The sequence below is a fragment of the Cupressus sempervirens genome, chromosome 9 (genome assembly GCF_028749045.1).
Source record: "Cupressus sempervirens isolate cs-2001-9-10 chromosome 9, ASM2874904v1, whole genome shotgun sequence".
Classification (NCBI taxonomy): Eukaryota; Viridiplantae; Streptophyta; class Pinopsida; order Cupressales; family Cupressaceae; genus Cupressus; species Cupressus sempervirens.
Genome location: NC_143126.1, coordinates 415,024,874 through 415,040,024, shown reverse-complemented (window position 1 = coordinate 415,040,024; position 15,151 = coordinate 415,024,874).

The window sequence follows — 15,151 nt, the reverse complement described above, 5'->3', positions numbered from 1 at the left end:
TAGGGGATCTTCATCAAAAATCTTCACCTTCATAATATTATTGGAAAAACTACCTCTAGTTAGACTTATGAACATCATTACAATGGATACACGATTATATTAAAATCTTGTTTGTTTAACTACCAAGCCTATTTAGCACTAGGTTTATTTTTTTCTTGATTTTTTCATTGAGAGGCTAAAACTTAAAACTATCTTAAGAACACTAACACATTATTATTATAATATATTAGAACACTAACACTGAAAATTTTTTATGTTAATGTATTATTTATAATAACTTATAACTTAATCATTGTCCAGATGACATTTTGCAAAAAATGTGTACAAAAGTTTTGAAATTGATAATGAGATGCAAAGTTGAAATAGATAGTTTAATCACCAAGAAACCCCTAATGATGACAATGCTCAGAAAAGGCTTAAAGCTCAAAAATTGGCCTTGGCCACTATTACTAAAACAGAAAAAGTACATAAGAAACTTAACTGGAACTTTGTAAAATGTGTTTTAAGTAAAAAATAATGAGGATATTGTAAGATGATAGTCATAGTTAACAATGAACTAAGTATGAAAAAGACCGGATTAACAAAGGATTCTTTTCCAACTGGAAATGTTAAGGAAAAAATAAAAATTGATGATAGGAATCCTCTCTCACAATCGAATGGAGACTAAAACCATTCATAGAAAAGGAGGGGAGATTCCATAATGCTTTAACAAAACTTCATGAAAACTAGAAAGAAAAAAACACCCATTGATAAATGAGTGCTAATATTGCCATATTGCAAGTTGGAAGAAAAAAACACCCAATGATAAATGAGTGCTAATATTGTCATATCCAAACACTCCCTATTATGCGCATATCAATACAAATTGTGTCTCTATTTTCTTTGAAGGCTGGGGGGAGAAGTTAATTGAATTCTTCCTTGCTTAAAGATAAGGATGATGTAGATATTATCAAGATGGCCACTTTCATGACTAACGTCTGCAATAAAATGTCGACTCAATTTGTGGTGTGAAAGAAGATATTTTAATTTGTGGGTGATATGAACAAAGTAGAGGAGGCATTTCAAAGGAAGTTATACAAATTAGAGGGCTTTTCGTAAGATGATAGACATGATACTATGATAAAGGATTAGCTTTGAAAGACTAAAGGGGAGCTCAAAAAGGTTCCAAACTTCAAACATAAAGGACAAAGAATGAGGGTTGAGATGAATTGGTTAAAAGAGAGAGATAGAGGAACCAACTATTTTTTCAATTTGATCAGACATAAGTAGAAATTGGAGAAGATTGAGGAAATTAAGATTAGTGGTGGAGTGTCTTATGATCTGAATGAGACTTGTAAGGCTTTGCTTGATTTATATACTCATTTTTTTTACTTTTCAACATGACAAAGACAATTACGATGTTTGGATTTGTGTCTAAATATGATTCCATAGAAAATCAAAAAATGAATGCAAAAATGTTGTTTGGAGATTTTGTTGTTGAAATTTAGGAGACTATATTAATTGTAAAAATATTACCTATTCATTTCTTCCCCTACTATAAGTGAAAGAGATCAAAGGATTTCCTTCCACTGGTTAAGCTTCTCCAAGTATCTACCCTTCTATTTATATTTAATGAAAGCTTCAACGTATCTTTTTGTTTCTATGTAGTGGAGATCAGAACATTTGACTTGGTAGAACATGGGTATAATTTTGGCCTCACTTTCTTGCATGAGAAGCAACTCATCCAAACACCAAGATGAGTTTGTATATCCCTTGGAAATGATGGCTACATGGACTAAAGCAGAGCAAATGGCTATCTAAATAGTGAAAGGAAATGAATCTCCAAGTTGCTTCTCTTTAGAATTAAGAAATGTCCAAATTCCCAACTGCTCAAGGGAATTTAAATGGGAGATAAATTTAATTTATAAAAAACCCTAGCACCAATCAAAAAAATGACAATAAAAGGAGAGTGTGGACCACAAAAAAGTGCTTCCACATGGCCTTCCCAAGGCCATGAGTGGTGTTTCCCACAAAATATGTGGATATCAATCCCAAAAATGGGGGTGGCATGATGCAACAAGCCCATAAAATTTGTGCGCTGACAAAGACATAGTCAGCCCCAAAATAATGCCTTCATTAATAAGCATGGCATAGTCATCACTATAAATAACGAAATCATCACCAACCTCCAATAAGAGCATATTATTATTGATATGGCTCTCCAATCCCAAGGCTTTTTCCAAATCCTAGTCCAAGAAAGGAACAAAGATGATGCTCTCTAAGGACATGTGTTCATGGGAGTGAAAAAGAAAACACTCTAGATCATAAGGAATACTAACCTCCAAACAATTGGTAACCTCCAATAATTATTGAGAGAGCATAAAAAAGCTTGCATGTATGAGAGATAACATGAGGCATAGAGTCCAAAGTATAAAATCTATGTGGATAGGACTTAGATTGCTCCAAATCCCACCACCAAATTAGGTCATACGAGTGGGCATTGAACAATGTAGTAGAAAAACCAAGGCCCATGTGTGAGTTTAAAAAAAAAAATTGGAATGGAGCTTGCGGGTCTAAAAATCGTGCAAAATGCACATGGAGAGTCCATATGGGACTTGGCATGGGTGTTTGCAATAGATTCGAGGCCACCTCATCAAAGAAAAAACAAAAACTGCCAAAAATACCACTCCCAACTTGAGAATACAACTAAACCATTGATATAAAAGCTAGGAGAAAGTTATATTTTAGCACATTACAAAGAATTTACTATCACACATGTTTTTTAAGGTGGAGTTTTTTGTGTTAAGCAATCCTGGTGAATGTGAATCTACAATTGATGTCATTATTTCATAAAGAACAAGGACTTAAGAAATACATCATTGTATGCATTGAAGTAAAAAGATTAATATTGGAACACAAATGGGAAGAAAGTGATAAACCATTTCAAGGTTTTTTAATGATACTAGCTAATGTTGCTTGCCCAATCTATGGGTGCACCCATTCATCTGCAAATTGGAGAAGTCAAAGATTTTTCTATTGTCCTAAATAGCATTAAAAAAAGAGTTTTTTCCATCTCCAAATGGGATATCAATGGAAATGAAAGGAGCTTGACCTTCTTAGCCTTGACGATGGAAGCTTGAAAGCATGTTGAGGCATGGATCAAAAATGTTACATTGAAGAATGAAGAGCACAACTCAAAGTTGAATGTGATTGACTCATTTTTCCATCTTCAAATATTTTCCCCTTTCAAGTAGCCCATTGAATATGTTAGTTGTTTCTTCAAATGTAAAGGTGATTAAAACATATTTTAATTGAAGCTTAAACCCCAGAGGCATTAGAAATACCAGACTATCAATCAAATTCATAGACGAAACATCAACCCACAAATCTAAGCTTAACACCAAATCTACAAACCCTTGAGTTGAATATGCATTAAATTATATAGGGTATTGCTATGAAATCCATAAAATTCAATGAATTGCCTCATAAATTATATCCTAATCCCTCAATCCTTTTCCTGAATGTTGAATGTTGAATATACAACAATGATGCTTCTTATGTTTAAATCGTATAACATGGAAGAAAGCTAAATCATGTTGACTGATAGGGTTATACAAGTGACCAAGGTTATCTATTCATCATAAAATAACAAGCCATAAATCAACAAACTTCATCAAAATCATGTGCATAGAGAAGATAAAGAAAATAGTAAGAAAATTCATGTACCAAACACTGCTCACAATGGCCGAATAATAATGAATTAGGGTAAATCAACCTTTTTACATTTTAACATGATGAAGCCCATGTTGGTTGAATTTTTGACCAACACATGCATGGTTTTAAAAAATAAAAAAAAATTCCTTATAAAATTTGACCAATCTAAAACATTTTAATAGATGGTTGAAAATTTTAGTCTAAAAATGGGGTCAAATGTACTAGTGTGTTCATAAGAAATTTGATGAAATTAGTTTATTATAATTGTAATTTACCTGTGTGTCAATGCCAAATGTGTCACTTAGGAACTCATCAATGACTAGCCCATCATCCATAGTATCTCCAACATGACTACCAAATGTGCATAAGGATCTACATGATGTGCACATGTGACCATGACACAAAGAAGGCTAATCCTCAACTAATGTGACACAATGAAGGCTCCTCCTCAACTAATGTGACACAATGAATGAGGGTCTATGTCAAAGAATTGATAGTCCCTAGATTATTGGTCTCTACATGTTCCTTCACAATTAAAGAATAATCACATGCTCACCCTATGGCTTGACATGTGCAACAACTACCCATAATCTTTCAAATGATGACCTCCCACCTCTATTCTGATATTCTAACATATCAAAATAATTGTGGATCTCCCCCAAGACAAATTCACAATACAAAATCTTTAAGAAATACATTAGAACCTTGTGATTATTGTAGTGAGGGGCATCAAAGACCACCCATCACCTATCTCAAAAGTTATTTCTAATATCATCATGTATGGACCAATGGATGTGGAGCTTTTTAGTTGTATATTTAACAATGTCTTGTTCTCTAGGATTTTTAAACAATGCACAAATGCTACCTTTTGCTGTGTCCTTTTTTCTTACATCTTTATAGGATAATTTATTTGCAAAATATCTTCTTTATTCTTCTCTCTTAATACACCAAATGTACAATTGACTACTAACAGAAGCTACATGACTCATAATGGACTGAAGGGAGGATGCCAATTGTGATCTCATAGGATTGGTTTTTCCACAATCTCTCAACCTACCAATGATTGCTTCTAATTCATTTTTTCCTCTTTCTATTTCATTTATTATGTTGTCTTGGGTACCAAGAGGAGGTCTTTCAATTGATGGAGGTTGTGGAATTTCTTGCTCTTCTTGTGGAGGGTTTTGATTTGGATCTTGTGGAGAGTTTTTATTTTGATTTTTTTGATTAGGTTGGGGATTTGGCAGTTGATTATTCACATTTTCTAGTAAGAAAATAATTGCATTCTAAATAAATAATTTTTTTTTTAAAGCAAAACTAAAAAAATCTACAAAAGAATGTAATAACCTACAAAACAATGAAAAACATATAAAATAATATAAAAACAAAAGTAGAAAATATACTACGTGATCCTGATCTTGATCTCTAGTGGTGAGGAGGCATTTTGAGGAGGTTAGTGAGAAAATTCTTCAAGTTTTACAAACTGCATACATGTTGGTAAGGAGAAAGAAGACAACAATAAAAAGAAATAAAATGGAATGGAATGGGCCACAGGTTTGCAGCCCATATATAAAAAATTGTAATTTTAAAAAGTGCACATGCACTTTGGCTTGGGCTTCACAAGCCTAAGGATTGTGGAGCCCAAGTCCAAGCGTGTTTGCACTTTAAGAATTTTTAGATTTTTTTTTGTGTCATGTTTTTGGCACCACAACTTAGTTTACCAACCTCATTATAGGGTTGATGGTAAGGCTCTGCATAGGATAAACTTGAGGCCCATAGGGTGGTACAACCACAATATTGGAGGCATACAAAAACAGGAATCATATCTCTTGGTGTGGTCCCAATAGCCATAAATGAGTCTATGGATTTATAAAATATTCATGCAATTACATCATTAACCAATGTCATCATTCAACATAGAATATAATTAGCTCATAAAATTGATAAATCATCACCTACAACACCTCCAAAACCATCAAATACACCATTAGGGTCATCAAAACCTACACCAACCTTGTCTTTATCATCTACACCAATAGGATAAAACCCATCTATACCACCTACATTATCATCATGTATATCATTAAAATCATTTCAGTCTATTGATAGGGTATATGTGATGGGGGAGATACTAATGTGAATGAGTATGTAATTGACATCTTTAGTTAAGATTATGTGAACTATCCAATTAAAAATTAACCTCTAGTTTGTAAGAAAATTAAAACATCATTTACTTATTTTCCCTTTAAACATTATAATTTCACCCCTTATGGAATAAGGGACACTTAAATTAGAACATTGTTTAGTTTCATATCTAGTTAACTTTTCTTACTTTGTTCATTATTTACTTTTATACACATTCATACTATCATAAAACTTTAGGTTAATAACAATCACTTTCTAACTCAGTCATTTCAATTTATAATAAAACCACAACCATTTTTGTAGGAGTTTGTGTAAGAGACCAAAATATAGATAATCTTCCCTATTTATTTCACTTATAAATTTTGAGTGATAACCATACCTTAAACTCATAATAAATAATTATATTAATGATATCTAGTTAGAAGCTATGGTATAAGACTCGATATATCCTATGCATTTACAACCTACTTAACTTGTATCAATCTATTTTAGTAACACATTGAGTAAACTCAAGTCTTAACTTCACATGTTTACTAACAATTTTTTATTTGATAATTACTTCTACCATTCATTTTAGAACATCTCTATCAATTTTAGAAAAGATCATTGATCTTTGGCACATCACAACATATTATCATTATTTCCAATATCCAAATTATTTACTTAAGGAAATGCATGTTAACAACCTAATTAGACAAATAATTTATTTAAACACAATTCATATTTTATTTTCCCTTAATTTCTCCTACGTATATCCTTCCCCCTTTTCATGTCTTTCAAAGTGGATTACATTAAAATACATCACTGTGTCAGTATACTTTGACATGAATAAATGTATATGAGTACATCTCAATAAAAAAAATTATTCAAAGACCAATCTAGAGAGGAATATGAATAAAGAGCATCCACAATACCACAAATAATACCTTGATAAATTTTTACCACCCAACCATGTGGAACAATAGAGGTCCACTCCCCTTAGCTAGGTTATAGAAACCAAGGTCCACACAAGAGGTGACAACTAGGATGTTCCTAATGTGATAGATTCATTCCCAAAATAAGGCAAAAAAGGTTATAAAAATAATAATAATAAAGAATGAAGGACTACCAGAGGCAACAACATCAAGAGTGGGGGATTCTAGCATACTTTCAAGCTAAATGTCATCACATACCATATATGTGTAGGATCGTGATGTACCAATCTATGGCCTTATGTGGCAGTGAAATTTTAGCAAATTAGGGTTATGTTAACTTGATAGGTAATTTTAAAGTAGTTATGGACTTTATATCAAAAAGTTGTAACAAAAGAATCTATAGGAAATTGAATACATCTTCTAAACTGCTAGGTGTTATTTGTAGAAAAAATTATTTGATTGGTTAAAGTTTTGGATTTTAATGTAGTACTAAAAAAATTCTAGGGCAAAAATAAAAAGTAGGTGTATGTCTGACCACATTAATCAAAATAAAAAGATAATATTTGTATATATAATTATAGATATAAAAAGTAGACTCATGCCCAATAATAGCCTTCAGTTTCTCTCCTCTAAACATGAATTCAATCTTTACTCACTTTGGCAACAACATTTTCTAAAGTAGTGACTTCTTTCCTCATGTGTAGTTTTAGACTTCTCTTCAACCTTGGTCAGTGGCAATCTCCTTGTCACTAATTTAATATTTTTTGTGGCTACTCTCGTAACATCCTTCATTTTTGAAACCTAAAAGTGGTAGCCAACATCATCAAGTTTCTCCTTTTTGCTATTAGTAGATTGTGACATCCTCTGCTTTATTTGTGTAGCAACCCTTCTTGCAATTCTATTAATGAACTTCATCACTTTGTCCTTCTCTTTATCCAAGCAAGGTACCACATCAGGTTGCATAATAGGATGTGACATGTATTTTTGGGTATTTTAAATCTAGACATATAAATAAATATGAATTTTCCACTATAATTTTTTCAAAAATAAAAAAATCTTGTGTTTGACCACCTTAACTACTTGAAAACTTTACAAAAAAAGTAAAAAAAATCTTGTACTAGGCAAAGCATAGAATGTGATGCAACTTTTGGATTTCAAAAATTTCATATGATTTAAAAGTTATAGTTATTTTTCAATTAGTATGTAATCAATAGTTTACAAACATCTTCATTAGAAGTTAACTAATAAATATTTCCCACACTCATATTTTGATAGCAGTTATATCGATGGAATTTTGAGTGTTCTTAAAAAACCCTTTTTGTTTCATTGAATTTGGATCAAAAATTTATTGTCAATTGGCCAATTGAAGTCTAAATGTAAGGGAAACATGTGTCAAACATGTTTCTTTAGTTGACTAAAGAGGTTTGGCAAATACCATGCCTAATCAAGAACACAATCTAAAATTGGGCACCAAAAATGTGGTGGCAAAACATAAAGTTTTAAATTTGAGATAGTGGGAATTGATTGTATGTTTTAAGCCAAAAAGGAGTGCAAACATATTTAAATATATTTTTACATTTAAGATATAATGATATTTGAATGTTATTATATTATATTTTATTATTATATATTATATAATAAATTTTATTGTTATAATATTGTTGCCCCACTTTTCACCATATACAAATTTTGCAAAGTGGAGAGTGAACTAATGTCATGTTCTGTCAAGTCAAGTCAATAGGTCTTTCTTCTTTAGGTGCTGAGTTTCTCCATCGGGTTTTCATCTTTTCCCTTCTCCCGTGTCACATATAGCCTAGGCGGGTATTTCTTGATTTTCATGAGTCTTAGGGGTAGTTTAGAGCCATCCTCGATGGAGATTCTCGATTTGTGCTACATCTTTTGATTTCCCTATAACTCATTTGATCTGGAGTTAGAGAAAATTGAATCAGCAGAAAATCAAGTTTCGGCTTCTCCTCGGTGGGTTTTTGCACCCCAAAGGCAAATTTTTGCAAAGACTGGCAAATGCTATTTGTAAGCTTCCTTGAAGTAAAGTGAATCATGTTATGAAAAGATCATCCAAGTGATGTCATGATCTCATAGCGAGAATCATTTTAAAGTCTGGAAAATGATCAGAATAGTGATCGGTGGAAAACCAAAAAAGAGCTTCTTCGTGGTGGACTTCAAAGTCAGTAATCAATTTTCTAAAGAGGTATATGTAAAGGAATTGAGAAAGCTAATGGGCCCCACCCCTCACTTTTGAAGTCAGTTTTGTGTTTTTCGGAGGCTTAAAATAAAGTGAATAAGGAAAAGGAAGTGAAACAATGGGCATTGGTAGGAAAACAAGTTTCTTCTTCTCCATTGGGGGTTTATGCACCCAGAAGGTGAAACTCTGCAGGGATCCATGGCTGCTATTTGTAGGCTGAAACAAGGATATGTAAGTCACATAATGGTTAAATCATTTAGATATCATTGAGTTTTCATAGCAGAAATTACTTAGAACTCATTAGGATGAGCAGGATAAGCATCGGCGGAAAACTCAGAAGTAGCTTCCCCTCTGGCGGACTTCGAACCAAGAGGTAAATTTTTTGCAAAGGCCCAAATAGAGAGGTAAAGTTACTAAGTGGGTCCCATTTTTTGATCACGAAGCCTCATTTATGTTTCTTGAAGGTTTTTAGTAAAGTGCTTAAGGTTGAAAGGTAAAAGTGAAAGCTTAAAAGGAAAATTTGAAATTTGCTTCTCCGCTGTGGGTTTTCTACCCTCGAAGGCCATTTTTTGCACTTCAAAGAAAGTCATTCCTGCAAGCATGGTAAGTATGGGATTTGATTGCAGATTATTTTGGGCAAGTAAATAGAAGAAAATCAGTGGATTGATTAGGTTTTTCCAAGCAAAATTGAGTTAAGAAGATTTTTCCCAAGGAAGTACTCTATTCTTGTTTCTCCCAAGTTGGATGAAATGGAAAGTAAACTAGTAATTAATGAGAGTTACAATTGAGCCAACAAAAATAGTGAAAAGACAAAGATAAACTCATTAGAACCTTTACATCCACCAATCCAATAGATTTACCATTAATTTTTCTTGTGGCACAATTTATGAAATTCAACGAGAAAATCTAGGGTTATTTTATAAAGAGGGAAGTAACAGATTTTCAAACTACCATTTCACTATTATACTGTTGTACTGGATGGTGCTTGCAAGTAATTTTCAAAGTAACATAGTTTGCTCCTTGTATAAATTGCAATTTTTTGAACTGTTGCTATCATACATCAAATAAAATGGCAACAAGATTTGGGAGTTTTGATGGATTGGGTGGAATTAAGTCAGCATGGTTGACTATCACAAATACTTCACTCTGTTTCTATGATATGCAAGATTTTCAAAGGAGATTGAGAGTAGAGCAGATCCATCCCATAATAGAGAAACTTTGAGGAAGTGGATTAGTGGAAGCAGCTTGGTTTCCTATAGCAGTACAAGCCTTGGAGTTGATTTTGGAATGCATCAATCATTACAACTCGGATACAAAGAAAATTCTATTGCTTGATCAAATAGTGTTGATTTCAATTGATCATCAAGCCATAGTGAATTGCTTACGAATTCCAAAATGGGAGGAGTTCTTTGATTTGATGATGAGTGGAGCCATGTATGAGTTCTCTCTGAAGAAGATGGTTTGGAGGAGGGATATCATGCAGTCTTGGTTTCAAAAGCCAAGGGGAGCTAAGAGTAAAGTCCCTAAAACTCTTTTCGGCACAGACCTCAAACCAAAAATTGTTGACATTTTGGTTCTGTTGCATTGACTCAAAGGTGAGGTAGAAGCTTTTAATTTTGTAGAGCAGTACTTCTTTTTGGTGCAAGTTATTTGCTCAGACACATAGTATATTGACTGGGCGTATGAGGTCAGTGAATAGCTTTCTAGGGCTCTTAGTGTAGCCAAGTTTTATAATTCATTTTATATGTCCTCTTTCTTGATATACATGTTGGTTTCTCTTCAATTGTGGCTGGGACTCCCTAGAATTGAGAATTTTCCTGATAATGTAAAAATTTATGAGTTTTATCCATGCTTGCAATTACAAAATAGTTATGCAGAATACATCCGAGTAAATGATGCATTCACCATGAGGGTTTGCAGGGAGCTCCAAGGGTGTCCAAAGTGGAGATTTAGTCCAGAAGTGATGGTGACCATTGGTCAATTTGGTAGTTATTTTATTCAGTTCTCATCATTTTCTTATTTGTGTCTTGCAACATTTGATGGATTTTTGCTAAAGTTGCCCAGGCATCCAGATGATATGATCGTGCTTGTGGAGATAGTGAGGCAAGTAATCCAAGTAAATGTGTTGAGCACTACCCTGAGGAAGAAAAGGTATGAATTCCCTATAAAAGTTGGAGCATACAGTTGTGAAACTAGATCAGATGCAAAGAATATACTCAAAGCATTTGGGAGTAAATACAAATTGGAAGAGCATGAAGCAGTAAGGCCCTTATTTGATCCTAATGGATATGCCAGAGATGTGTTCCAAATTGGAAGCATAATCAAACATGTGACAACCATGGAAGATTATTGGGTAGATTGTAAGAATGAACTGGAGAGTTGAGATCGTGCCTTTGCTAGATTTACAATTGATCAGGTAAAGATATACAGTATAAATTTAGACATGGAGGGATTGCAATATGATGGTCAAAATATGTACAACAATACATAATTGAATAAGTTGAGGAATACTCCCATTATTTTCAAACCATATGTTGACATAGAAGAAGACTTTGATGTCATGATGGCAAGAATAATCAAAAGGACGGGGAAGTGGGTTGAATGGACAACTAAGAAAGGTCAGAGTAGGAGTAAAAATACTCAAGCTTCTCCACCCACAGCTACCATAGCTTCCTCTCAAAGTGCCATTCTTCGTGCTACTGCCACAACTGCTCAAGGTCTAGCTCAATCTATAGGCAGAGGTGATCAACCCTTAGAGAGGAATGTTCCAATAACCCCAACCTATCAAGGGGGATCACTACCAGTCATTGGAGATCAAGTTGAAGCTGAAAAAGAAATGGAAGAATAGAAAGATGGATCTCCCACTCTAGTCTCACCTCCACATGCTACTCTACCCCCATCTCCTCAAGCTTCTCCAACTCCATCTCTTCATGTTGCCCCTATCTTATCCCCCCATCATAGCCCTACTCTAGTTGTAAGTGCTCCTATTCTTAAGCTTGTTGGTTCTCCTATTCAAATAGTAGAGATTGGAGATGATAAAAGTAGTACTAGCGAATCCACTAAGTTTTATGAAGTTGCCAAGAAAGCTCAAGAAGAAGAGAAAGCTCCAGGTTCATCTTAGCTCCTTTCTCGAGATCCAAAGACCCCCTTTTTTGCAGCTATAGAAAAAATGACTCCAGTAAAGAAGAAAATGTTCAGCATTGAATCACTTGGAACAACCTCCAAGGTGATTAATACAGAGTCTTGGCTTGAGGATACTTTGGAGAAGAAGAGGAAAAGAAAAGATGAAAATTTTCCTTCAAAAGATGTTGTATCTCAAGCGGTTCACTTAGGATATACCTTAGTAAAAACTAAAAAGTAGAAGACATTGTCAATATTGGGACAAGATCCAAAAATAGGGCACCTAACTATGGAGGTAACAAAACCAAACAAGGCAGGGAGAATTGAAGATATGACGCCAGAGGACTTCACTCTACACTCAATTGATCTTGAAGAAGCTAGACATGATACAAAAGTAGGCCTATGGAAATCAAGTAATGAGGTGATAGAAGAGAAACTGGAGGATCTCAAGTCATCAAAGGTCAGAATGAAAGCATAAATAGGGAAGTTAAGAAGGTTCATCTGGCAATTAGTTGTTCCATTGGCAACTATCACTGGTGTGCCTGCCATTTAAAATCCTTTAGTAGAAGAGGTACAAGCCTTCATATCACAGCTCTAGAAAGATAGGCATTTTGTTCAGAATGGAAAAGAATGGATTGAGAAGCTTAGTAAAAATGGAGCTATTCTAATTGATCAAATTGGGAATGTTATCCTTCAGTTAGAAATTGAGAAGGATAATATCACTTCTAATCACAACACTTTAGCCGCAGAAAAGGCAAGGTGCGATGAATGCATTTCTGTCCTAAATATGATCATCCAAATGAAGGAAAAAGAGGCAGTTGAAGCAAAGATTTTGAAGAAGGGAACTGAGCCTCTATTTGAATGGCTTCAAAACATGCAATTCAAGTAGGAGATGATTCAAGAGGTAGAGGAAGGACTCAAAGAAACAAAGGCAAAGGTGAAGAAGATCCAAGATAGAGCATTTGAGCTCATGCGAGGATTACACACTAACCCACAAAGTAGTGGGCAAGGAAAGACTCTCATTGAGATAGAAGTAATGAAGAATAACTTCTCCACATACTTGAGTAACCTATCTGGGATGACTTCAAGTAGTCAAAACAGAGTGGTAGGGTTGCAGACACTAAGTGGATGCGTGCATGTGGCAGCTGGAGAGTTAACAAGTCAGCTAGGTGCAGTAAAGGAGTTGGCTCAGGAGCATTCAAAGTGGCTCTTAAGATTCACCAATGTACATGTGCCTAGTCATGAGGAGATGATCCTAATTATAGAGGTTGCCAAAACATATAGGGCAAAAACTGAAAAGGGAAAGAAGTCTAAATGATTTATTTAACACTCCGTTTCTATTCTCTGATGTAAATGTTGCAAATTTTTGTAAATTTTGAAATCCAACAAACTAGCATCTTGCCATTTGTCATATTTAGAAGATGAACCAATTGAAATTCCCATTGTAATGGTCATCTCTCAAATCCTATATGTATGAAATTCCATGATTAATTAAAGGTCAGCAAAATTTTGGTGTGAAGTAGTATCTGTTGCAAAGACAATTGAATGACACATCATTTCAATCATTTTCCATTCTAGTAGATACTGTGATTAGTTAGTATTTCCTTTCTGCATTACAGAGAACTAAGAAAGAACAAATTTTCATTTCCCCTATTTTTTGGAATACAAATGGATGCGATAGGTATTGTTATATTTCATTTGACGAAAGGATTCTGTTAGTTTTCCCAATTTATCAGTTGTAGTTCAAATTTAGATTTCAACTTATTTGAGTCTTGCACGAATGGACTTATGAATTCATAAGAAGTGTGGATACATAAATTTGTTTCGATATTGAGAAATTTTTCTTGCCTGAATTAAGATCTAGTTAGGCTTAATTTGGTTTGCCTCTCCTGCTCTCGAGTTAAGTGCATACCCCGAATTAGATAAGTAGGAACAAACATAATTCATTGAAGATTATTCATACAGGGAGTTGTACCTATCAATTTAGAGAAAAGCTAGTAACCATAAAACATTTTTTCAACTGTTGAGAATAGATATTGTTCGTAATCTAGGCATTAAGAGTCATATTCCCATAGAAAATAAAAAGAACAAATCTGTTCACCAACAAATATCATATATGATATTAAATATGATTAGATAGTGTATTAGGATTATAGTACTATACATTATTATATAGTATTCTATATTATCCAAGTATTAGTGTTTTTTTTTTTTTTTTTTTAAATTTTTTTTAAAGAGGGGTAAACGCTTTTGACCTTGAGCTATGAATCAGTGAGGCCACAAACGGGGGATCTCATCTCCATTAGATTTGAACCTTGATGGAAAGGATAACAACACAACTTAATCATCACAACATGCCACTATTGGCCAAGTATCATTTTTATATATAATATTAAAATATATATTATTACATATATTACTATAATATATATATATATATATTTAACATATTATTAGAAATTATTACATAGAATTATATAGTTTATTAAATTACAAAATTATCGATTAAGATATGTCCCTTGGGGTCTTAGAACTCCTAGGGACACATGTTGCAATGAAATGGGTCGAAGGGGGTTGTAGGTTAGCCTATGACCCCCTTTAACCCATATGATCGATTACTATATGTACTTAGGGGTCCTAAGACCCCTAGGGATACATGTGGTCATGAAAAAGGTTGAAGGGGGTTGTAGGTTGTCCTACAACCCCATTCAACCCATATGATCAATTACCATATGTCCCTTAGGTAACCATGAACCCTAGGGACACATGTCATGATGAAATAGGTCAAAGGGAGTCGTGGCTTAGCCTATGACACCATTCAAACCTTAAGATAGATTATGATATGTTCTTAGAAGTCCTAGGGCCCATAAGTTAACCTACGACCCCCTTCAAGCCATATGATCAATTACCACATGTCTTAGGCTTTCTAGGACCCCTAGGGACACATGTCACAATGAAATGGGTTGAAGGGGGTGTTAGGTTCCTTTTACCCATATGATTAATTACCATATATCACTAGAGGTCCTTGGACCCCTAGAGACACCTATTACAATAAAATGGCTCAAAGGGCATCATAGGT